A 24,071-nucleotide genomic window follows, 5' to 3' on the forward strand; every position below is an offset into this window, starting at 1 on the left:
GCCTTGTGAGCCTGGGTCCTCTGCATCTCAGTCTGATGCTCTATCCACTACGCCACCAAACTAAGGTTCCGAGCTAAATTAAAGTGGCCCCAATGGCTAGACCCTTAAGATGACGTTCTCTGGCTGCCTCTCCTATTCCCCCCACCCACCCAGACACATGGGCAGACGAGGGCCACCCCTCCACCTCCTGCCTGGTCAGGGTGAGAAATGGGAAAATGAGTCCTGGGCGCAAGGTGGGAGCTGGAGCTCCAGTTTGGGAGTGTGGAGGAGTAGCCCTGTGAAGTAGCCTAGGGAATTGGCATTCTGGTCAAAAGAACAGCTCCCTAAATCAAGAACACTTACTATTGGGGTGAAAAGGGGACATGAAGAACCCCTACTCTGGAAGGTTTGTTGGCTACTTGTGGCAACAGCAGAGTTTTTACTAGACAAGATATTAACAGCAAGATTCATGCAATACCTTCACAAGCTTCTGGGCACTCTTCCCACTGCCCTCCCATGATGTCACCTCTCTCTATGTCCAGGTGAGGCGGACAGACTAGAGCTGTGTATGTCCAAGAACAAGCTGTCCCTGATTTGGGCAGAACAGGTTCAGAGTCAGATCAGAGGCTATCAATCTCAGTCTTGCAGTTACAGCCCCAGGCTGAGAACAGAGGCAGTCCTGTTCTCCCTTGGAGGCAGAACAAGCCATTTCTTTTAGTGTGTGCAACTTTACTTGTATCCCTGAAATGACTGCCACCTGCTAATACCCCAGGGGAGGCCAGGTTAAAGGGAGGTTGCCCTAAGCATATCTTTTTAATAACTACTTGGGAGGCCACTCACTGTCTCTTCAGATTTACACTTCTGAGAATGCTTTGCTCATAGCATACCTGGCTTCTTAAATGTGTCCCCAGGCCAGTTTCCTTTGGACCCCTTTCAAAAGGACCATTAACCCAGCCTTCCCCTACAGCACCTCCAAGGACACTCAGATCTTTGGTGTCACTCCCAGGCTCTGTTCATCTGGGCCACTTTCAGCTTCCCTGATAAACAGCTAAAATCTCATGAAAGAGAATAAATGATTGTCCCCAGCCCCAAATTATCACAGAGGCCCTAAAGAACCCAGATACATTAAAAATAAAACAATACCCTCCTTTTTCTTAGAAGTACCCAGCAAGGACAGAGTGAACAGTGGCCTAGTAGTTGGCTTTTCGTAAGATTTTTTTTTTTTGACAGAGAGAGTCACAGACTAGAATGAATGCCAAGAGATTAGAAACATCAACTCTTCGTTGCAGCATCTTAGTTGCTCATTGATTGCTTTCTCATGTGTGCCCTGATTGTGTGTGTGTGTGTGTGTGGGGAATATAGTAGAGCAAGAGACCCCGTGCTCAAGCAGGCAATTGGCAACCTTGGGGTTTCAAACCTGGGTTCTCCGTTTCCCGGTCCGATGCTCTATCCACTGTGCCACCGCCTGGTCAGGCAGCTTTTCATAAAAAGTTTTAAAATAATGACCATAGTCCTTACCTCTGCCTACCAGGCCTTGCGTAGAGAGCCTCAAACCACTCTCCTTCTCTCCCTCCATACATAGGGTGTGGGAAAAGTAAGTTACTGTTGTGAATACGCAAAACACAAGAGTTAATGAAGCTATTGTAATAATCATAACCTGCATGTCTTTTTTTTCCACACAAACAACTACTTTTACCCCACCCTGTACACTCCTCATCAGGCTCCTTTCTAACTGAAGGGTTTTAAAATTTATTTCTCTCATTAGGAAATATTTCTTACTCCAGTCACCTCTCCTCATTCTTCCTGGCACAATTCTGAGTGTTACTTCTTTCCTTAGGAAAGCCTTCCCAGAACCCCCAGAGGGAGTTTTGTTTGCATAACTTTTCCTTTGAGGCCCTTATCACTAGCATCATAAATTTAATATATTTCTTGATTAAAAAAACTATCTGGCCTGACCAGGCAGTGGCGCAGTGAATGGAGCGTTGGACAGGAACACGGAGGACCCAGGTCAGAAACCCCAAGGTTGCTGGTTTGAGCAAGGGGTCACTCTGCTGTAGACCCCAGGTCAAGGCACATATAAGAAAGCAATCAATGAACAACTAAGATGCCGCAGTGAAGAACTGCTGCTTCTCATTTCTCTCTCCCTTCCTGTCTGTTTGTCCCTATCTGTCCCTCTCTCTGACTCTCTCTCTCTCTGTCAAAAAAAGGGTAGAGCCTGACCAGGTGGTGGCGCAGTGGATAGAACGTCAGACTGGGATGCGGAGGACCCAGGCTCGAGACTCCGAGGTCGCTAGCTTGAGCACAGGCTCATCTGGTTTGAGCAAAGCTCACCAGCTTGGACCCAAGATCGCTGGCTCGAGCAAGGGGTTACTCGGTCTGCTGTGACCCCCCAGTCAAGGCACATATGAGAAAGCAATCAATGAACAACTAAGGTGTCGCAATGAAAACCTGATGATTGATGCTTCTCATCTCTCTCTGTTCCTGTCTGTCTGTCCCTCTCTCTAACTCTCTCTGTCTCTGTTAAAAAAAAAAAAAAAAGGTAGAAACCACATGTCTGGATCTCCAGATCTGTTCTAAGCACAGGCCCTGGGTTGTAATAAATGCTCAACCAATGTTTGCTCAATAACTTTTTCAGTAAATATGGATTGAATGGAATAATACATAAGTGAATGGCCTAAAAGATTGCTCTTTAACCATATTACCAAAGAGCTATTCTTTGTAAAACTCCAAAGTTATTTTTAAGGGTTACTTTGTGGGACCCTATAACACTCTGTGGACATGAAATCAGAAAGATCAATGAAAGGAAAGAAAAACATTGAATTACCTAATTATTATTTAAGTCCTTAAATCAGCCTATCCCATGAACACCATCAGCTCGATCTATATAAGTTCCACATCTATATCATTTGCACAGACATATCAGCAAAAAATAAGGAGGGTCCCTAGAAATTTATTTTAAATCTGCAATCCCTCAGTTAAAACCTTAAACATAAGCCCTATGACAGTTCCCTATTTTTCCACAAGGGGGCAGTGTGCACTCACAGCTCCTGGGAGCAGAGCTGCTTGCCTATTCGTGCATGTGTATGGCCAGCAGAGGTTCTCACCCCGTTCCATATCATCCTCCAGGCATACTCCCCACCCATCAACAATGTTTTCTCAGGGCTTATGTTCACAATGATCCCTCAGTCACAAAACCTGGTCAAGTGAGGTTATGAAGTTTCCTTCCTTAACCTTAGTTTTCCTTTTCCTCTCTTGTCTCCCTAGTGTGGACTTTTGCTCATCAGCTTATTAAATCAGTTTACAGACTCTTACAGGATGGCTATTATATGCAACCCTAGAATGTAACCCCAAAACACCAGAATTTGCTCAAAGCCATAAAAGCCTGAAGCAGTTTGGCACTTAAGCAGCTGTGCTCAAGCAAGTGATGCCCAATTTAAAGCTCCTGAGTGTTTAATGGTGTCTTGCTTTATGTCCAATTGGAAGAACCTTTCAATGCTTTCTTACAGCATTTATAGGAATATACTGTGGTCCAAAGGGAGAGTTGCCACAGAATATTTTTAAGGCATGACCCCCCCCCCCCCGCAGCCTTTCCCAGAGAATGACACAGTCCCCACATTGCAAGGGCCCTCTATTCAAACCCAGAATACCTTCATCCTCCCTATCTCCCCCACTATCACAGGGTCACATATTCCTAAAAAGCCTGTATAACATTTTTTATTTAAAACAACCACCTGATCAGGCGGTGGCACAGTGGATAAAGCATCGGAATGGAACAGCAGAGGACCGAAGTTCAAAACCCTGAGGTTGCCGGCTTGAGCACTGGGTCACTGGCTTAAGCGTGGGATCATAGACATGACCCCATTGTTGCTGGCTTGAGCCCAAAGGTTGCTGGCTTGAACCCAAGATCTGATGTGAGCAAGGGATCACTAGCTCTGCTATAACCCCCCTCACCCTTAAGGCATAGGCAACAAAACAATCAATGAAACAACTAAGGTGCCCCAAGGAAGAATTGATGCTTCTCATCTCTCTTCCTCTCTCTATCTCTCTGTCTCTGTCACACACAAAAAAGCAATTCACACAATTCTTTAATGAGTATCAGGTGCTAAGAATGTGGTGGGGGAAAAAAAAAACCTGTGGTTTCTAGCCCTTCTTCATCAGGTGAGTCAGAGCACATCTGAATGAAATAGCAGGATGTGAGTGAGCACTGAATACCCTCAACAGTCAGGGAGGGAGGAAGAGTGAAGAGTGTGACCCAAATGAAAGCACCTCTTCCCGTGCAGGTATCTACACACACCTCTCATTAAAGCAGGCTGAACCACTGGGCTGTCTCTTTTATTTTGGAATTTTCTGTGGCTTGCAGAACTAAGGAGGCTCACTGGGAGAGACAAAGTTTGGCACATGATTTGACCCAGAACCAAACAAGGGAAGATGAAGTAGCAGCTGGAAAGGGATGATTCTGAGGATACAGGATGCCTATAGTTACTGGGACACAAACATGGTCTCCAGCTGTGGCCTGTGGAGAAACTGGGTAGCATCTGCAGCTCCCAGGCCAAACCTAATTACACCTAGAAATGTTCTCTTTTTCAATAAAATAAAATAACCAAAACGCCCTGGCTGGGCAGCAAGGTTGGTTGGAACATCCTCTGGACACACCAGGGTTGTTGTGGATTCAATTCCTGGTCAGGGCACATACAAGACTCAAGCAGTGAATGCATGGATGAGTGGAACAGCAAATTGATACGCTCCCCCACCCCCACATGCTAGGGCCCTGGAATGTTAGGCTTGAATGAGGGAGGAAGTCCAGGCTTTATGTGACAAGACACCTGCCACATTTGCTGATCAGGAAGGTCCCGGCACACAACCCCCCAACTCCCATGCTTACAGTGGAGGAAAACTGAAGATTATGTGAAACTATTGATATAAAATACGTCTCCCTAGGTCCTGAATAAACAGTTCCTGGATAATAAAAAATGCAAAAGAGAAATGATGGTTGATTTGAGAAATAATGATTTCGTAGAAGAAATACTATGTAAATTATGTGCAATAACGTCTGCATATTTATCCTTGATTTAATAACACAAAGAGCATTTGTCTAAGGATTAAGTGTATAAATCTGAAATGGTAGATTATAAAATGATGTTCATACAGCAGTATTAGGTACAAAAAGGTGTTTGCTTAGTGTGATGGTCTTTAACACAAATAAGTGTGATTTTATTGGGAGTGGGTAATGTGATGGTGTTTAGCACCAATAAACATGGTTTTATTAGGAGTGGGAAGACAACTCCCTGGAAGGCAAAAGTGGGGCTCGTCCGGGATTTGAACCCGGGACCTCTCGCACCCTAAGCGAGAATCATACCCCTAGACCAACGAGCCAAATATAGTACAACTTGAAGTTTGAGACTTCAGTAAAAAAGTTTTCGCCACGTCTACAATTGGTTACGGGCTTTTTAAAAAAACTATGGGCACGGAGTGCCGCCTTGTGGACGAATAAATCACTGCACTTTCCTTTACCCAAATTCCGAAAAGCGATATCTCCACACTACGTATCATTTATGGGAAAAAATTTCAGGATCCACAAGAATAATTTCTCTGCGCCTTTGCGCTTCCAAGTGGGCCAAAGATTCTGCCGGAATGGTGGGAGGAAATCGAATCAGAGACAGTCACGAGCTGCGGGGTGATCCTTGGCGGTAGGGAGGGGAGCAGGTGCGCCTTCCCGGGAGGGCGTCTCCTCGAAGGCTTTGCCCTTGCCGGGCGGGAGAGCGGGGGCCGGGTACGGAGGCTTCTCCCAACCTCTGCGCGAGACTGACGGGTTTGGGGGCTCCTCCTGGCCCTGTCTTAGATTGTCACCTCCTGGAAATTTTACCCTTCTCTTCCGGGACTACCCCAGACTCCGCATTCTTCGCGTACCAAAAGCACTGGTAGCGTGGCTTCCTGCGAGGGGGCCGCCCGCAGCAGGAGAGGGCCCCGACTCTTCCCAGCGACAGGCTTGTGCCGGGCCCGCAAGGTTACCCAGTCTCGGGAGGCCACGCAATCGGTATCAGCTTTCCACCGATTTCAAGCATTGTGGCTTGAACGATAAAAAGATAAAAACAAACCAGGAATAAGAAATAACGATGAGTCCGATAAAACTACAAATGTATGAAGAGTGTAAGTGGTACAGGGTCTGTCTCCAACAATCCAGCAAGACGGGTAGCGTGGCCGAGCGGTCTAAGGCGCTGGATTAAGGCTCCAGTCTCTTCGGGGGCGTGGGTTCGAATCCCACCGCTGCCATACTTTCCTTTTTTCCTCTCTTTTTAACACAGCGATGGTCATACTTGGTCTGCCACATCAAGGCACTGAGTCTCCACCCCTTCTTTTCGCACCTAACCTTTTGTCTCTAACTATTAGAATCTGGGGTACGCGCTCTTTTGAGACTTCTCATATTTTTGAGCAATTCATAATTCAAAGTTTTTCTCAATTAAATATGCCCATATCGCAAGATCTCAATGATGCCTTCGAACCCATGGTTTTCCAGAGGAAAAAAAAGTGCTAGGACTTTAATATCGCAAAGCTGTAAGATTTGCTTTGCTATTCTTCATTCAGCCAAAGAGCATGTTTTGAGCACTTGCTATTGGCACTGTTCTGTTGTGATTTTCAGAAAGATGAATACAACATAATGCCTGCCCACAAGGGAAGCTCACAGGCCAACCTGGAGATGTAAGCTGTACAATTACAAAACGGTCTGGAGCACTGTAAGACATCAAGCACATACAGGAAGAACAACACATCACACACTTTCAAAATGGTGATATTGTTAGTATGCATCTGCTTCCAGTTCCGTCCTAGAAAAGAAAACAGCTTCTTATGGTTAGTACTATTAGTTTCCAAGCAACTTCCCGTACACGGTTTTATCTGGCTGATCCAGATCTGTGGAGGAAGGCAGGGAAGGGGATGAGCTGTCACCGCCTCCATCTCACAGCGGGACGCACTGAGCGGTCTGCTCCCGGACCTGCCCCGCCGGCCGGCCCGCGCGGCGCAGGGTGAAAGTGTCAGGCAGAATTCTAAAGATACTTGTGGCTGTCTATACTTTGCTATTTCACATCCCTGGGGAGCTTTTGGTTGCAACTTTTCCAAGCAGAGTAGAAAGAACAAAATACAGTAACAAAAAAATTTAAATCAGAGGCCATAAAAGGAGGGCTCGTCCGGGATTTGAACCCGGGACCTCTCGCACCCTAAGCGAGAATCATACCCCTAGACCAACGAGCCACCGCTTTTAGGGATTTAAATTGTGCCTCAAGGCTCATTCACGTCACTAGGCGTTTTCTGAAGTGCCTCCTATTGGTAGGAATGCGTACTTCTTTGCTCAGCAAACACCAGCTTCAAACCGGAAGTCTTTTCTCAGCGGCTCGGATGGCTCCTCAGAGCAGCGGGGAAGGACGTCCGCACTGCGGGAACATTTTTTCAGACGGTGAGATACAGGACACAGATCTGCCGAGCACAGCTGCGAATCCAAGCGAGGGGGAGGGAAAAAAAGCAGGACCTACAGGCCCCAGCGAGATTTGAACTCGCGACCCCTGGTTTACAAGACCAGTGCTCTAACCCCTGAGCTATGGAGCCGTTGCCTGAGTAGGGATCTCTATATCTTCTCTTATAGATACATTCAGTAGTAGCCTGATAAAGCGAATGGAATCTTTTTTTTTTTCTTTTTTTTTGCGAATGGAATCTTGATGCCAGCACAGATCCATGATATTCTTACAAAATAGAAATACTTTCATGTCTTCTCAATACTTCAAAAGACTGCTTTGAACAAAGCTGATACAAGACTCTATTCTCATCCCTAACCTTGATACTATGCTTAGACATTGCCTCCTGTATCTCCTAGCTCCCAGAAATGATGCAGATATAAGAATTCCAGATATTTGGGTACATGAAGACCCACCTGAGAAATAAGAGGCACATAATAGAGGGTGTTTGATGGGCAAGATTATACTGCACTTTTTTCACTTAATATGGCGGCGCTTTTTGTGGTGCGGGAGGTGCCCCAAAGGTGCAGTAGATGCTAAGGAAATAAGGCTAAGCTATGGTCTTTGCCCTCTAGCTTCTAGTCTGGTGAAGCGGACAAATAAATTCGATAGTTGTGTATGTACAGTGGAATAACTTAAGTTCTGTGACAGAAATATTTGTAGAGTGTTTTGGGGGTACAGAGGAGGAGTATCTAAGCCAGTTTGTGTTAGAAGTGGTGATCAGGAAAAAGTTATAGAAAATAATGCTTTGAATAGACTTTTAAAAAATCTTAAATACACATTTTATTTAAGCCAATATATACAAGATACCATCATTTCAACACATAATCAATGTTAAAATATATTAATGATACATATTGTTCATCTATTGTCTTTAAAATCCATTGTATATATTGTACTACACATACAACACACCCCAATTTTAACCAGTCTTGCTCAAGTGCCCCATAGCCACATGTGGTGTAGCTAAGTGGCTACCAAACTGGACACTACAGCTCTAAAGTATTGCTTCTCCATGACACATGTTGTGGCCAACTAAAATCAAATATATATATTAAATAATGTTAAATGAATGGCAGTGCTAGAAAATGGTGCCATTGGCATATCAGATTTCTGAGACTTTGTGGGAAAGCTTAGAGTAACTAACTCTCACATAACACAGCAATGAAGAGGATCACCTAGAAAATAAATGGCCCATTTCTTCCAGAAACAGTCGAAAACTCCCAAATTCAGAGAAGAAAAATTGGGTCATAGGGCCATTTAAGGGTGCAAGGGAGTGAAAACAATAGACTCTGAGGACTACATTAAGGGTCCCAGATTTGTAAAGATATGAAGACTTTTTCACAACCCAATTCTAGGTGTCATCCCAGGCATGTTTGGTATATTAGGTAAACTGGAAACTTTCCTGAGGCGGGTTCCTGATGAAGCCAGTGGAGCCAGACACAGAAGGAATACAGCCAAGGTCTGCTCACCATAGCAAACACAGCAGTCAAGTCCCCTAAACTGATCCTCCCCACAGTGCTTCCTGCTCCATCGCTAGAGGCCAGGGAGCAGTGAGGAACAAGCTACCAGAATCCAAGAGCTACCAGAATTCCTTCTGTAGTGTGCAAAACCAAGTGGGGGCTCTGCCACCACACAGCCACCAGTCCTGACATCCTTCTGGCTAGTCTGCTCCCAAATACTCTTACTCCAAAGAAAGCCCGTCTACCTGTCTACCCACCCAGTTGATCACACCCCTTAAGCTGCCCACTTCAGAGCATATGGGGAAGGTGATGATGAGCGCAACGCTGCTTGGAGCCCATGTTCCACATCTGCCTCAGTCTGGGGCTGTTGAGAACCACAGGGGTTGATCACACTGCACAATGATATGAAGGTCTGAGTCGCTGAAGTAATATTAGAAGGCAGTAGAGGTTCTCTCACAGTCTACAGGCGTTAAACCCCATCCCTCAAAGCTTTGGATCCAGTTTCTGACACTGTAACTACTGGGAATATAGCTCCTTCACTTTGATTTCTTTGTTACTTAAATAAAAATCTTTTCTCTTTTCTCTTTCAAGGCTTTCTTGATCTAGGGAACGTTAATAAGGAAGTAAGAGTTAGCTGGGAATAGAATTGAGATGAACATTCTGGTGCCACCAGGGGAAACAGCTGAGATTGGGAAGACCCTGGTGCAACACACACAGTATTTAAGTGCAAGTCAGCCTTGGATTACCTTACTACACCCATACCAACTTCAAGACTGTGGCCAAGGAACTTAACCTCCCTTAAAATGAAATCTTTCATCAGCTTAATAGGAATACAAGTATCTAATTTATTATACTAAAGGAAGGAAAAAAATTAAACAATGCACGTATGAAACTTGCCATATGTGGGGCAAAGAGTGCCATTAATAAGACTTGATATTGTCATCATTGCATTCTCTGATAAGGATGCACTATTTTCCCATGTGCTCCTCCCAAATCGCACCCTTCAGTGAGCCCAGCACCTTGACACTAGTAGAGACAGAAGATGTGGAGGAGCACTATGGGATGGAAGAAGCTATTGGCCCAGAAAGAACAGACTAGAACTCAAATTGTGAGGATTTCCTCTCAAGTTATGAGTTGAATCTATTCCTAGGTGAAGATATTGTTACGACAGCTTGATGGAGGGTGAGGAAAACTGGCTTCATAGAAAGGGGTCCCCAGGATAGTCCTTTATATTCTGTTTACCTCGCTCCCAAGCAAAACATTCAGGAGCCAAGAAGAATCAGTTTACTGGCTTGTGGCCTTGGCAAATTGCTGGTTTTCCAACTTCACACTCAACCATAAACAAATCTTACACATCTCACAAAAATGTGGGTTTAGAATGAGAAAAAGTATAAAGTACTTCATAAATATATAATTTATTAGTTCTATTAATAGCTCTGTGATTCTCAATTACATTTGAAGATGGGAATCGCTGCTGAGAGTGGAAAATAGTGAAGAGGATGACTTTAAAATCATCCTGCAGGAGTTATATAATAAAATTAAGGAGTCCTAATATCTTAAAGGGGACTTTAGAATAACTACCTCTTCTGAATTCCCTTCTAGCTTATCTAACTTGTCTGATTGTAGCTTCAGAGTCTGCTTTCTCTTTGCTACTTCCATGTCATGTATATATTTCCAGCCAGAGTCTCTGCCATTGTGAGGGTTTTTTTTCTCCTTTTCTTAAGTGTCTACCATCCAAAGTCAAATTATCTTCCATCATCATATATTTGACTCTCTTTTCTATCCTCTTCCCTCTGGTAATGACCATATTGTTGGCTGTAAGTTTCAATTTTATATCTCACATATGACTGAAATCATGTTTCTTAGCTTTTTCTGACTGACTTATTTTGCTTATCATAATATTCTCAAGGTCCATCCATGTTGTCACAAATAGCAACATTTCATCATTTCTTATGGCTGAGTAATACTCCACTGTATGTATATAAGTACCACATCTTCTTTATCCAATCCTTTATCAATGGACACTTGGTTGTCTACACATCTTGGCCACTGTGAATAATTCTGCAATGATCATAAGGGTGTATATATCTTTGCAAATGAATGTTTTCAAATTTTGGGGTAGATACCGAAAAGAGGGATTGTTGGGTTGTATGCTAACTCTACTTTTAATTTTTTGAGGAACCACCATACTTTCTTCCATAATGGTTGTGCTAATTTACATTCCCACCACCAGTGAATGAGGATTTCTCTTTCTCTGCAGCCTCTCCAACACTTGTTATTACCTGTTTTGCTGATAATAGTCATTCTAACAGGTATTAGGTAGTATTTCATTGTTGTTTTGACTTGCGTTTCCTTAATAGCTAGTGAGGTTGAACATTTTTCATATATCTGTTGAACATTTGTATGTGATCTTAGGATAGGTGTCTGTTCAGGTCCTTTGCCAATTTTTTAATCGAATTGTTGTTTGTTTTGTGTTAAGTTGTATGAGTTATTTATATATTTGGATATTAACACCTTGTTAGAACTGTTTGCCAACATCATCTCCCATTCAGCTGGTTGCCTTATTGTTTTGCTGTGGGTTCCTTTTGCTGTGTAGAAGCTTTTTAGTTTAATATAGTCTCATTCATTTATTTTTGCCTTTACTTCCCTTGCCTTTGGGATCAAATTTATAAAATGTTCTCTACGGCCATGATTCATAAATTTAGTACCTATGTTTTCTTCTATGTGATTTATTGTTTCAGATCTTATATTTAGGTCTAGGATCAATTTTGAATTAATATTTGTACATGGGGACAAACTGTACTCTAGTTTTATTCCTTTGCATGTGGTTTTCCAATTTCCCCAGCACCATTTATTGAAGAGTCTTTCATTTCTCCATTGTGTATTTTTGGCTCCTTTGTCAAAAATTATTTGCCCATATACATGTGATTTTATTTCTGGGCTCTCAATTCTGTTCCTTTGGTCTGTATGTCTGTTTTTTTTGCCAATACCATGTTGTTTTGATTATTGTGGTTCTATAGTATAATCTGAAGTCAGGTAGTGTTATACCTCTGGCTTTGTTCTTTGTTCTCAGAATTGCTTTGGCTATTCGGGGTCTTTTGTGATTCCATACAAATCTGGTGATTTTTTTTGTTCTATTTCTTTAAAAAATGACACTGGGATTTTCATTGGGATTGCATTTAAATACACATATTGCTTTGTGTAATATGGCCATTTTAATTATGTTGATTCTGCCAATCCATTAACACAAATATCTTTCCATTTCATTGTGTCTTTTTCAATACCTTTCAATAATGCTTTGTAGTTTTCAGTATATAGGCCCTTCACATACTTTGTTAAGTTTATTTCCAGGTATTTTATTTTTTTGTTTGCAATTGCAAAAGGAATTTTTTTGTTTGTTTCATTGTTTGTGTATAAGAAAGCACTGAGTTTTTGTACATTGATTTATCTCTTCCAACTTTATTTGTTTATTGTTTCTAATAATGTTTTGGTGGAAACTTTGGCATTTTTCTATATACAGAATCATGTCATCTGCAAAAGGTGATACTTTTACTTCTTCCTTTCCAATTATAGATGCTTTTTATTTCTTTCTCTTGCCTGATTGCTCCGGCTGGAACTTCTCGTACTATGTTAAATAAGGGTGGAGAGATTGGGCATCCTTGTCTTGTTCCTGATTTTAGAAAAAAAGTTTTCAGTTTTTCACCATTGAGTATATATTGGCTGAGGGTTTGTCATATATGGCCTTTATTATATTGAGGTACTTTCTTTCTATACCAATTTTATTGAGTGTTTTAATCATAAATGGATGTTGTATATTAGCAAATGTTTTTTCTACATCTACTAATAAGATCATATAAGTTTTATTCTTTGTTTTGTTGATGTGGTGTATTACACTGACCTATATGGATATGTTGAACCATCCTTGTGCCCCTGGAATGAATCCCACTTGATCGTGATGCATTATTTTTTTAATGTATTATTGTATTTAATTTGTTAGTATTTTACTTAGGATTTTTGCATCTGTATTCATTAGAGATATTAGTTTGTAGTTTTCTTTTTTGTGTGTGTTATACTTACCAGGTTTTGTGGGCCTCATAAAATTTGTTAGAAAGTATTGCCTCTTCTTCAAATTTTTGGAAAAGCTTGAGAAGGATTGATATAAAATATTCTTTGAATGTTTGAATGTTTGATAGTCTTCACTAGCAAAGCCATCTGGTCTTAGACTTTTATTTTTCGGGAGATTTTTGATAGTTATTTCAATTTCCTCACTGTTTATTGGTCTATTTAGATATTCCAATTCTTCATGATTCATTCTAAGAAGGTTATATATTTCTAGAAAGTTACTTATTTTTTCTAAGTTATTGAATTTGGTAGCATATAATCTTTCATAGTATTTTAGTAGATCTTTTATATTTCTGTGGTGTCTATGGTAGCTTCTGCTCTTTCATTTCTAATTTTGTTTGTATGAATATTTTCTGTTTTTTGCCTTAGTGAGCCTAGCCAGGGGTTTGTCAATTTTATTGTGACAAAGATTGTTAACACAATCTTTGTTGTGTTAACTTTTTCTATAGTTTTTTTTTTGTTTTCTATTTCATTCAGCTTTGCTCTGTTAATTATTATTTTTCTTCTGTTGCCTTGAATTTGGGTTACTTTTGTTTTTATTTTTTTAGTTCTGTAAGATGTAATGTTAGGTTATTCACTTGGGATTTCTCTTGTTTCTTGAAATAGGCCTGTAATGATATAAAGTTCTCTCTTATTTCTGCTTTCACTGCATACTGAAATTTTGATATTTTGTATTGTCAGTCTCATTTGTCTCTATATATCTTTTGATCTCTCCTTTTATTTCTTCTTTGACCTAGACATTTTTTAGTAGTATATTGTTTAATCTGCACATATTTGTGGGTTTCTTTACTTTCTTTTTGCAATTGATTTCTAATTTCAAAGCATTGTGGTCAGAAAATATGTTTGGTATAATTTTAATTTTCTTGAATTTGTTGAGATTGTTTTATGACTCATCATATAGCTTATCCTTGAGAATGTTGCATGTGCCTTGGAGAAGAATGTATAATCTGATGTTCTGGGATGAAAGGCTCTGTAAATGTCAATTATGTCCATTTGGTCTTACGTGTTATTTAAGGCGTATATATTTATATATTTTTTAATTGATTTTCTGTTTGGATGATCTAGCTAGCCTGTCACTGGAGTATTAATGACCCCTACTATGATTGTGTTTTTGTCTGTTTCTCCCTTTAGTTCTGTTAGTAGTTGCTTTATATAGTTAGGTGCTCTCTGATTGGGTGCACATATATTGAGAAGTGTTATGTATTCTCAATATAGTGTTCCCTTTATCCCTATAAAATGTCTATCTTTTTTTTTTTAAAGGTCAAGTCAGTGGGGTTTTTTTATTTATTTATTATTATTATTTTTTTTTGCATTTTTCTGAAGCTGGAAACAGGGAGAGACAGTCAGACAGACTCCCGCATGCGCCCAACCGGGATCCACCCGGCACGCCCACCATGGGGTGAGGCTCTGCCCACCATGGGGCGATGCTCTGCCCATCCTGGTCATCGCCATCTTGCGACCAGAGCCACTCTAGCGCCTGAGGCAGAGGGCACAGGGCCATCCCCAGCACCCGGGCCATCCTTGCTCCAATGGAGCCTTGGCTGCGGGAGGGGAAGAGAGAGACAGAGAGGAAGGCTTGGTGGAGGGGTGGAGAAGCAAATGGGAGTGGGCGCTTCTCCTGTGTGCCCTGGCCAGGAATCGAACCCGGGTCCTCCGCACACTAAGCCAACGCTCTACCGCTGAGCCAACTGGCCAGGGCCTAAAATGTCTATCTTTGTCTCTTGATATCTTTGTTATCTTTAAGTGTGTTTTACCAGACGTAAGTATGGCTACATCTGCTTTTCTGTGGGTGTTATTTGTCTGTAGAATCATTTTCCACCTTTCACTTTGGATCTAACCTTGTCTTTACAACATAGTTGTGTTTCCTGAAGGCAGCATATGATTGGGTTTTATTTTTTGATCCAAAAATTAACTCTGTGCCTCTCTATTGGTGAATTCACTTACATTTTGGGTAACTCTTGATGTATGAGGATTTTTTATAGTCATTTTATCTTTTTTTTTCTGGTAGCTCTATGTTTTCATTGATTTTTTTCTTTGTGTTTCTGTCACTTGTTTTTGTTTGGTGGTATTCTATACTTCTTTCTTCTGTTTCCTCTTTTTTCAAGAAACATATTTTAGTTTGAGGTTTCTTTGTGGTTTATATGAAGAAAAAGTTTCACATATATAATGGTCCTTTTTCTTTTGAATGTATCTGACCACCATTGTCCTTTGCAACTTCAGGTCATTACCTTCTCCCCTTTTATGTTTTTTTGTTGTTTGTTTGTTTTATAATTACTATGTCTTTTTTAAGATTTTATTTCTTTACTTATTTATTTATTTATTACAGAGTCAGAGAGAGGGATAGATAGGGACAGACAGACAGGAACAGAGAGAGATGAGAAGCATCAATCATCAATTTTTTGTTATGACACCTTAGTTGTTTATTGATTGCTCTCTCATATGTGCCTTGACCGTGGGCCTTCAGTAGACTGAGTAACCCCTTGCTCAAGCCAGCAACCTTGGGTTCAAGCTGGTGAGCTTTTGCTCAAACCAGATGAGCCTGCGCTCAACCTGGCAACCTCTGGGTCTCGAACCTGGGTCCTTCCGCATCCCAGTCCGATGCTCTATCCACTGTGCCACCACCTGCTCAGGCACCCTTTTATGTTTTTATGCCATTGAGATTTAATGGGGGTTTTTGTTTGTTTTTTTGTTCTGTTTTATTTTTTATTCATGTTTTAGAGAGGAGAGGGAGAGACGGAGAGAAGAAACAGAGAGAGAGAGAAGTGGGGGAGGAGCTGGAAGCATCAACTCCCATATGTGCCTTGACCAGGCAAGCCCAGGGTTTCCAACCAGCGACCTCAGCATTTCCAGGTCAACGCTTTATCCACTGCGCCACGTCAGGTCAGGCCCCTTTTATGTTTTTATTGGCACAATTTATCCCTGTTTATATTGTAAGTTTGTTAGTGATCTTACTCATAGTTCTGTGAATTTTTGTTCTTTGTTTCAGGTAGAATAACCCCTTGAGTAATTCCTGTAATGGAGCTCTTTTGGTGATAAATTCCCTCAGCTTCTGTATGTCTTGAAAAGTTTTTATTTCTCCTTCGTATTTTAAGGATAACTTTGTAGTATATATTATTCTTGGATGGTAATTTCTCTCTCTCAGTAGTTTGAATATTTGGTTCCACTCTCTTTTGGCTGGTAGAGTTTCTACTGAGAAGTCCATGATACCCTAATGGGCTTTCTTATATAGTTTACTTTCTCCTTTTCCATGGCTACATTGAGAGTTCTTTCTTTGTCATTAATTCTTGACATTTTAATACAATGTGTCTTGGATAAGGCCTCTTTGGATTGGGGTAACTAGGTGTTCTGTTTGCTTTTTGGATTCAATATTTTAGCTCCTTCCATAGGTTTGGGCAGCTCTCATCAATTATTGATGAATGTGGTCTCCATTCCCTTCTCCTCTTCTTCCGGTATGCTTATTATTCTTATATTGCTCTTTCTGATGGGGTCAGATAGTTCTTGTAGAATTATTTCATATCGTTTTATGCTCAAGTCTCTCTCTTCTTTCCTCTGCATTATTTCTAGATTTCTATCTTAGATAACACTAACCCTTTCCTTGATCATGTCAGCTCTATGTCCTATGCTTGCTAGTTTATTCTTGATCTGTTCTATTGAGTTCTTCATCTCCAGAATTTCTGTTTGGTTCTACTTTAAAGTTTTAATATCTTTGGTAAAGTATTTGTTTCATTTGTTGATTTGTTTTCTGAGTGCATTAAATTGCCTGTCTGTAGTTTCTCACATCTTATTGACTATTTTCAGAACAACAATCTTGACTTCTCTGTCCTTTATATCACATAGTTTCCATGTCTTTAACTTCCTTTTCTAGATATTTTTTTCTGAGCTGGCTTGCTAGTTGGTTATTCATGGTACTTGGTGGATTCCTTCTCTGTCTAGGCATCTATGTATAAGTGACACTTCTCTAGCAGATTAACAAGTGGCCTTTCATTTTTTAGTGGATGGTGCTGAATCACAAGTTTTTATAGCTCTGTGAAATCCCAATGCTATTTCCCTGCAGACTGCTACCAAGATATGTGGGGGTGGGGTGGACAGGGGGAACTGGCCAGCTTCTTTGTTGTTTTGCCTTTTTGGTAACGGTAACCTCAGACCTTCACAGGGTTCCCCCTGCAACCAGACCCTGGGACCAAGTCTTAGAGTAAAACCTTTGTTCAGGGGAAAAAGTGATTCTGTAGTACCAGTTTTCAGATAATGTGCTCTGAAACCTGGCACCAAGGGCAAAGGGAAGCAAGTTCTGGGAGGCTCCATGGCTTTGTTTCTCTGCTTGGAATGCCAATGATTCGACAACTGACAACCATAGCTGAGCCCCCTTGCTGTGTCTTTCCCAGGTCTTTGAACTCAGCTGCAGCTCATACTGCTCACTGCTGCAGGAATGCCCACCAAATCTCCTTGTTCTTCCTAAGTGAAGGGAGCATCATCCACAACTGGATTTCTCCCCTCTCTGAGCTGAACCCCACCATGAGCTCCTGACTGCAGGGCTGTGTCAGTGGCTCCTCTGAGCCTTTCTCCCTTCTTGCCTCCCCATTTTGTTTTCACTTACCCACCTTTAGAGGTTTCAATGCATGGATCTCTCAGACATGCTTTGAATTGAGTAGGGGATCCTTTGTTGAGTCATAGCTGTTTAAATTGAAACTTCAAGTGGAGAGACCAAAGGGCTTTCTCATGTTGTCTTTCTTCTGAATTGACTTTTTCTTGTTACTTACCATTATAAAAAATTTAACTGAACTGAAAAAATTGTGATGTAGTTTAGTGGATTTTGACAAATGCATACATTCATGTAAATATCACCTCAATCAAGATATAACTCTTTCTGTGCTCCAGTACCCCACCCCATCCTACCCCCTCCATGAACTGTTTTGGAAGGTGGGGAGGCGGTTCCATGGAGGGAACAGTGTGCAAAGGTATGGACACGTGAGAAATTAAAAAAATATATGGTGGTAAAATCTGGGGAAGAGGTGAGGAGAGATTTGCTATGATTTTGTCCTTTCTAAATTCAGAGCCCAAACCCATGAGTTTGCTTTTTTGGAATTAATGCATCTCTCTCAAAGGTCCAGGGATAGTAACAAGCAGGAAAAAGTTGTATTTGGGAGGAAGAGTTTAATCCTTCCTTAAGATATATATTTACATATATCTTTGGTCTGAGATATTGATTTTTTTAAAAATGATTTGTTTTTACTTTTTAGAAATCTTGTTTATATAAGGTAATAAACAAAAACTAAAAAATTATTTAAATAAGGAAGATCTTATAACTGTTTCTTAAGATTTCTTTTTTTTTTTAATTTTATTTATTCATTTTAGAGAGGAGAGAGAGAGGGAGAGAGAGAGACAGAGAGAGAAGGTGGGGAGGAGCTGGAAGCATCAACTCCCATATGTGCCTTGACCAGGCAAGCCCAGGGTTTTGAACCGGCGACCTCAGCATTTCCAGGTTGACGCTTTATCCACTGTGCCACCACAGGTCAGGCTTATAACTGTTTCTTAATGCAAATATAGCCACAGATGAAAACATTGGGAAAAAGTAGATCCATGAAACTCCAAAAAGTGAACCAATTCTGCTGAGTAGATTCAGACACTCTGATCACACCCCTGCTCTTGCACTCAAGATTTTCAAATACTTTTATATTGTATAAATATAAAATGTGACCACTGACCTTATATAGTTTTAAGCAAGAGAAATTTTCTATTTTGATAAGCAAAGTAAATCACTCATAGCAGATATTTTTGGTTTAGAAGAAGAGCCAAAAGAAGCCATGGCTATGGAGAAGCCTTACAATGTTGTCATAAGGGGAGATGAAAATGTACAACTAAGTGCCCAGGGCAATGAATGTAACAGGATTTTTTATGGCTTGACAAGAGCCGCCTTTCCCAATACTCCCTTGGTATTCACTCTTCATTCTTTGTATACCAGGCAATACCCTCCAAGCTCCAAAAAAAACTATAAGACTTTGTTTTAACTGACTGCTCTTGCATGCCAGTAGAATTGGATCTCTGTACCCCGTTTGTTTACACAAAGCATTTCACTGGAGGAAATCTTCAAGGTGATCAGCTTGGTAATCTCTTTGGACCTACAGACAGGTACCATAATTCTTGAGGAAGTGTCAAGTTGCCTGGCTTTTTTTCTGGGACAGGAAAATTTAATCAAAACAAATTATAGGTGGAATCACTTTGAATCATAGGTGATGTTATGTTGGTGTGTGTAGACATTGAATATGTAGTGTAGTGGCTAGAATACTTGAGTCAGTTATTTAACCTTGCAGAGTCGCAGTGACTTAGTTTGGCAAATTAGGGTTTGTTATTATCATTATTATTATAATCTTTATTATTGTTATTACTTTCAGGGAGACAGGTTTAGGCAAAATTGCTACGTGGTAAAAAACTGTCTCTCCAGCAGCTTTCTCATCCCCTCTTCCCTTGGTGTTTATCTTATTCTCTTGTTATTCCCTGGTTATATTCTTAGCTCCTCTTACCTTTTTCTAGAATCTGTTTCCTTATCCTTACTCTTACTCTTTCACAATTCAGCAAGCCCACTTCTATTCCCTATATGGACTGATTTATTCTATTTTAACCATAGACAGCTTGTTAAATGCTGAAAAGAAAAATTCTAAGAATTGAAGCCAGGGCAAAAATCCTGGGTATAATATTTTTTGTCTCTTCTCTCAGAGACAAAGATTGGACTTCTGAGGCTGCGTCATTACTCCTCTATTATGTCAAATAAACCTTAGTCTAATAAACCTTACCGACATTCCACCTCTGTCAGACCCGTATCCCAGGATGTTATGTCAATCTTTCTCATTGTCCCAGCCACAAACTACCACAGGGCACTTTGGTTGACCTCTGCCTCCTGGAAGTTCCAAAAGCCCTTTTTCACTACAGTAGACCCTTGAACAGCACAGAGGTTAAGGGTGCAGACCTCCATGCAGTCAAAAATTCATGTGTAACTTTTGACTCCCACAAAACTTAACTACGGATAGCCTACTATTCACTAGAAAACTTACCAAATAACATAAACAGTCATTTAACACACAGTTTATGCTGCATGATTTATATACTGTATTCTTACAATAAAATAAGCTAGAGGAAAGAAAAAGTTGTTAAGAAAATCATAAGGAAGGAAAAATACATTTACAATATTTATTGGAAAAAAATTTTATGTATAAGTGGACTAGCACAGTTCAAATCTTTGTGGCTCAAAGGTCAATTGAAATTTATTAGACCCAGTAAGCAACATTAAAAACAGGCATGTTCCAGTGTGGTATGACCCTTTTGAAGCTCTTCTCTTGAACAACTTGACCCCTAGAAGGGATCTTAGGAATATTTTCAATTGCTTTTATATTTGTCTGTATTCTGTCATTTTCCCTCAACTTTTTATTTTGCAAAATTTTCATGTAATGTGGAAATAAATTAATACAAACTAAAGGAGAATAGGAAATGGTTATTTATTTAGAGCTTGCTATAACAAGGGAGTTGGTCATGATCACTTGACTTTTGGTAACCAGTCATAGGCAGACAGAAGAGTGGAATAGCTTTAGAGTGGGAAAAAAGGAAAATCTTCAACTAATTGGAGACCATTGGCTTAAGGAAGCTATAAGAGGGCAAATAAGAAACTAGGCAGCCTATGTCATCGGTTAGGGATGGATATTTGACTTTCTTTGGTTGGCTCTAAGTAGGAAATATTTACTAATCAAGTACTGGTCACGTGGGGGTGGTTGCTAAAGTTGGACTTCTCTTCCTGGCACTGGAACCCTGGGCTCGGCAGCCTGCTGTGGGGCTGGAACTCCTTGCTCCTCAGGGGGATCTCCGCAGCCAAGATATCTCTCTCAATTTTAAATGCCACATGTGGGAGTGGGACAAGCCTTTTCTACATTTTCATCCCTACTACCAGTCTCAATGTGGCTTCTTTTTTTTTTTTTTTTAATAATTTTATTTTTTAATGGGGTGACATCAATAAATCAGGATACATATATTCAAAGATAACAAGTCCAGGTTATCTTGTCGTTCAGTTACGTTGCATACCCACCACCCAAAGTCAGATTGTCCTCTGTCACCTTCTATCTTGTTTTCTTTGTGCCCCTCCCCACCCCCTTTCCCTCTCCCATTCCCCCCTCCCCCCCGTAACCACCACACTCTTATCAATGTCTCTTAGTTTCACTATTATGTCCCACCTACGTATGGAATAATACAGTTTCTGGTTTTTTCTGATTTACTTATTTCGCTTCGTATCATGTTATCAAGATCCCACCATTTTGCTGTAAATGTTCCGATGTCATCATTTCTTATGGCTGAGTAGTATTCCATAGTGTATATGTGCCACATCTTCTTTATCCAGTCATCTATTGATGGGCTTTTTGATTGTTTCCATGTCCTGGCCACTGTGAACAATGCTGCAATAAACATGGGGCTGCATGTGTCTTTACGTATCAATGTTTCTGAGTTTTGGGGATATATACCCAGTAGAGGGATTGCTGGGTCATAAGGTAGTTCTATTTTCAGTTTTTTGAGGAACCACCATACTTTCTTCCATAATGGTTGTACTACTTTACATTCCCACCAACAGTGTATGAGGGTTCCTTTTTCTCCACAGCCTCTCCAACATTTGCTATTACCTGTCTTGCTAATAACAGCTAATCGAACAGGTGTGAGGTGGTATCTCATTGGCGTTTTGATTTGCATTTCTCTAATAGCTAAAGAAGATGAGCATCTTTTCATATATCTGTTGGCCATTTGTATTTCTTCCTGGGAGAAGTGTCTATTCATATCCTCTTCCCATTTTTTTATTGGATTGTTTGTTTGTTTGTTGTTGAGTTTTATGAGTTCTTTGTATATTTTGGATATTAGGCCCTTATCTAAGCTGTTGTTTGAATATATCATTTCCCATTTAGTTGGCTTTCTGTTTATTTTGTTATCAGTTTCTCTTGCTGAGCAAAAACTTCTTAGTCTGATGTAGTCCCATTCATTAATTTTTGCCTTCACTTCTCTTGCATTTGGAGGCAAATTCATAAAATGCTCTTTAAAACCCAGGTCCATGAGTTGAGTACCTATGTCTTCTTCTATGTACTTAATTGTTTCAGGTCTTATGTTTAGATCTTTGATCCATTTTGAGTTAATTTTTGTACAGGGGGAGAGACTGTAGTCCAGTTTCATTCTTTTGCATGTAGCTTTCCAGTTTTCCCAGCACCATTTATTGAAGAGGCTTTCTTTTCTCCATTGTGTGTTGTTGGCCCCTTTATCAAAAATTATTTGACTATATATATGTGGTTTTATTTCTGGACTTTCTATTCTGTTCCATTGGTCTGATTGTCTATTTTTCTGCCAATACCATGCTGTTTTGATTGTCGTGGCCCTATAATATAGTTTGAAGTCAGGTATTGTAATGCCCCCAGCTTCATTCTTTTTCTTTAGGATTGCTTTGGCTATTCGGGGTTTTTTATAGTTCCATATAAATCTGATGATTTTTTGCTCTATTTCTTTAAAAAACGTCATTGGAAGTTTGATGGGAATTGCATTAAATTTGTATATTGCTTTGGGTAATATAGCCATCTTGATTATATTTATTCTTCCTAGCCAAGAACAAGGTATATTCTTCCATCTCATTATATCTTTTTCGATTTCCCTTAACAATGGTTTATAGTTTTCATTATATAAGTCCTTTACATTCTTTGTTATGTTTATTCCTAAGTATTTTATTTTTTTTGTTGCAATCGTGAAGGGGATTATTTTTTTGAGTTCCTTCTCAGTTGTTTCATTGTTGGCATATAGAAAGGCTATTGACTTCTGTATGTTAATTTTGTATCCTGCGACCTTACTGTATTGGCTTATTGTTTCTAGTAGTCTTTTTGTGGATTCTTTGGGGTTTTCGATGTATAGGATCATATCATCTGCAAAAAGTGATACCTTTACTTCTTCTTTTCCGATATGGATGCCTTTTATTTCTTTGTCTTGTCTGATTGCTCTGGCTAGAACCTCTAGTACCACATTAAATAAGAGTGGAGAGAGTGGACAACCCTGTCTTGTTCCTGATTTAAGGGGGAAAGCCTTCAGTTTAGTGCCATTTAATATGATGTTAGCTGATGGTTTATCATATATGGCCTTTATCATGTTGAGATATTTTCCTTCTATACCCATTTTGTTGAGAGTCTTAAACATAAAATTGTGTTGTATTTTATCGAAAGCCTTTTCTGCGTCTATTGATAAGATCATGTGGTTTTTGTTCTTTGTTTTGTTGATATGGTGTATTACGTTAACCGTTTTACATATGTTGAACCATCCTTGAGATTCTGGGATGAATCCCACTTGATCATGATGTATTATTTTTTTAATATGTTGTTGTATTCAATTTGCTAGTATTTTGTTTAGTATTTTAGCATCTGTATTCATTAGAGATATTGGTCTGTAGTTTTCTTTTTTTGTGCCATCCTTGCCTGGTTTTGGTATGAGGGTTATGTTGGCCTCATAAAATGTGTTTGGAAGTATTGATTCTTCTTCAATTTTTTGGAAGACTTTGAGTAGAATAGGAACCAAGTCTTCTTTGAATGTTTGATAAAATTCGCTTGTATAGCCGTCAGGGCCTGAACTTTTATTTTGGGGGAGGTTTTTGATGGTTTTTTCTATTTCTTCTCTACTGATAGGTCTGTTTAGGCTTTCTGCTTCTTCTTGACTCAGTCTAGGAAGGTTGTATTGTTCTAGGAATTTATCCATTTCTTCTAGGTTGTTGAATTTAGTGGCATAAAGTTTTTCATAGTATTCTACAATAATTCTTTGTATATCTACAGTGTCCGTGGTGATTTCTCCTCTTTCATTTTGGATTTTATTTATATGAGTTCTTTCTCTTTTTTCCTTGGTAAGTCTTGCCAAGGGTTTGTCAATTTTGTTGATCTTTTCAAAGAACCAGCTCCTTGTTCTATTAATTTTTTCTATAGTTTTTCTGTTCTCTAATTCATTTATTTCTGCTCTGATT

General features: G+C 40.0%; 1 protein-coding gene and 4 non-coding genes across 6 annotated transcripts in view; 2 read left to right on the top strand and 3 right to left on the bottom strand.

Annotated features, from left to right (window-relative positions):
* Positions 1 to 24,071, top strand: part of RNASE6 (ribonuclease A family member 6) — a 476,573-nt gene that overhangs the window by 353,610 nt on the left and 98,892 nt on the right. The gene's annotated exons all lie outside the window — the stretch shown is intronic.
* Positions 5,281 to 5,352, bottom strand: TRNAP-AGG (transfer RNA proline (anticodon AGG)). Its single transcript has one exon. It is a non-coding gene; the product is annotated as a tRNA-Pro (tRNA).
* Positions 6,168 to 6,249, top strand: TRNAL-AAG (transfer RNA leucine (anticodon AAG)). The gene has a single exon. It is a non-coding gene; the product is annotated as a tRNA-Leu (tRNA).
* TRNAP-AGG (transfer RNA proline (anticodon AGG)) lies at positions 7,153 to 7,224 on the bottom strand. Its single transcript has one exon. It is a non-coding gene; the product is annotated as a tRNA-Pro (tRNA).
* TRNAT-UGU (transfer RNA threonine (anticodon UGU)) lies at positions 7,503 to 7,575 on the bottom strand. The gene has a single exon. It is a non-coding gene; the product is annotated as a tRNA-Thr (tRNA).

The sequence above is a fragment of the Saccopteryx leptura genome, chromosome 6 (assembly GCF_036850995.1).
Source record: "Saccopteryx leptura isolate mSacLep1 chromosome 6, mSacLep1_pri_phased_curated, whole genome shotgun sequence".
Taxonomy (NCBI): domain Eukaryota; kingdom Metazoa; phylum Chordata; class Mammalia; order Chiroptera; family Emballonuridae; genus Saccopteryx; species Saccopteryx leptura.